Source organism: Bactrocera oleae, chromosome 3 (assembly GCF_042242935.1).
Source record: "Bactrocera oleae isolate idBacOlea1 chromosome 3, idBacOlea1, whole genome shotgun sequence".
Taxonomy (NCBI): domain Eukaryota; kingdom Metazoa; phylum Arthropoda; class Insecta; order Diptera; family Tephritidae; genus Bactrocera; species Bactrocera oleae.
In genome coordinates, this window is record NC_091537.1 from 74,187,002 (window position 1) to 74,189,315 (window position 2,314).

At 32.5% G+C, this 2,314-nt stretch overlaps 2 non-coding genes across 2 annotated transcripts; both read right to left on the minus strand.

Moving 5' to 3' along the window:
• Positions 1–1,390: 1,390 nt before the first annotated feature.
• Positions 1,391–1,462, minus strand: TRNAP-AGG (transfer RNA proline (anticodon AGG)). Its single transcript has one exon. It is a non-coding gene; the product is annotated as a tRNA-Pro (tRNA).
• A 389-nt stretch (positions 1,463–1,851) lies between these two features.
• TRNAP-AGG (transfer RNA proline (anticodon AGG)) lies at positions 1,852–1,923 on the minus strand. The gene has a single exon. It is a non-coding gene; the product is annotated as a tRNA-Pro (tRNA).
• Positions 1,924–2,314: the final 391 nt, after the last annotated feature.

The following is a 2,314-nucleotide window of genomic DNA, read 5'->3' on the forward strand; positions in this document are numbered from 1 at the left end:
CGCCATAATTACATAACTCTGGGGCTCCTCTGCTGTATATTTAATATATTTGTTTCTTACCTGTTTTCCGATTGAATTGCTGATTTTTGGCCGCAGATACGAGCGCATCGCATATTTTATTAACAATGTCCGAAATTTTGTTCTTGTGTTTTTTCCTGACAATCCATAAAATTTAGTTTGAGTCGCCAAGTACTAGAGTCTATTAATATATGCTCATCATCAAGCCATTCCTTGTTGCTTGCTGCATGTTGCAATGTTTCCATGATTTTTCCTCAATTTCCATTTCTTCTTCAGATATGTTAGCACATGCATTGTCACCTGAGTTTTTTTTTTTAATAATATTGCTGCAGATGTATGGCTCTACCGCCAAAAGCTTTTTGCAAGCATTGTTTTTCATATGACAGAGTTAAAAATTTATATATCTGGAATCATCAAATCGAAATATTTTCTGTTCACCTTTATATAAGTTTTACAATGTTTTGGTACACAACGCAATAATAACCATACAACAAATATAAAGTTAAGGGCTAAAACAAAAACATACATAGAGTTGTATACTTCTTCTAGTATTATCTTTTATGGGATTGTATTTCAGTGATTTTTACCTTTCAATAAATAAATTATTAGTCACAACCTAACGCTTATGCTCACAATGAGTTTATAAATTTCGCAAATCTAGATTATAATAAATTTAAAGTCGTTAAATTCTTTATTATGGCAATAAAAATACATTTTGTTTACACAATAGATTACTGCGAAATAAAAAAATAAATAATCGACAACTTGTCATATAAATCAAGTCAAGCTAAGAAAACCGTTAGTGTACGGTCATTAAAGAAATCAGTATTTAAAAGCTGATAATGTTATTAGCGAATAATAAATGTAGACTATTGAGTAAAATACTGAGTTAGGCAAATAACAAGAAATTTATGGAGCACAATTACAGAGATACGGAAAATTACCAGGATTATATGCATATTTTTATTTTATACCAGACTTCGAACGTCACTGTATGGATGACATTTTTTCTTCGTAATACGTGCCAATAATAGCACGACTGTTGTTCATTTTAACTGCAGACCTCGTATTATTAATAGCTAATACAGTAAAGCTTACTAACTAAGAAATATTATGTGTGCCAAATTCATATCCTCAAAGTTGTTTTGATAAAAAGTTGAAATCTTGGGCTCGTCCGGGATTTAAGCCCGGAAAAATATGATTTAATACTAAATAAAATAGAATAAACATTTCTCTTCTCAACCTTTATAAAGTATCAATATCAATCTTTATCATTTAATTGTAACCGCAACTCCCTCACGCTTTCAGGTGTTGTTTCGATTCTTTAAAATAAAGTAGATGTTGGATGCGAGTTCCAAAATGTATTTAACTTGGGCTCGTCCGGGATTTGAACCCGGGACCTCCCGCACCCTAAGCGGAAATCATACCCCTAGACCAACGAGCCAGTGGTATCCAAATGGTTAGTTAAACATCGACAGGCCAGGTGCCAACACTTGATTTGGGCCACATTTCTAGTTATTAGTATTTGTAGATACTTGAAGGTGACCAAGTTTTAAGAAAACTGTTAGCAATTTTAATAAGGAAAATAATTCAAATTGATGTTTACTACTACTATCTATTGAAAACCGAAAAATAATGCTGTAAAGTATATGTAAATATTGATGTTGATGCATACATAAACAAATTTTCATATGATATGCATTTTTCTCGTCTTCTCTGTTATAAACTAATCTATTCACTTTAGTATAAAACTTAATACATAATTTTTATTGTTTTATATATTTTGTTTTTCCAAAAAAAAAAATTATATTTTTTTATAAAATATAAACGCTTGGGCTCGTCCGGGATTTGAACCCGGGACCTCCCGCACCCTAAGCGGAAATCATACCCCTAGACCAACGAGCCAATTGAAAACTTTCGGCAACAAATGCATATTTCACTGGGAGACAAAGTAAAGACTCAAAACAAAAAGCAAAACCCCAAGGCTTATCACTTTTCGCCTTGTTAAATTTCTAAATTCGTAAGCATATTTATTTGTAAATAGATTTGTGTGTTTTTATTTTCAACATGCTATACTCTCAATCGTCTACTATAATTGATGTTGCTTATTTTATGTCAGCAGTTTTCTATGTGGTCTCTTTGCTTAAGCAGCAATCTTTGGAAACACTCTCATATGTATCAACAGCGGCCGACCACAAACATTGACCGAAACTTAGTTGAGCCAAGCCAAGCAGTGCAAAGTGTCAGAAAACTTGTTTGATATAGAGAGCTTCACAGTAGCCACAACAGTTCGTGA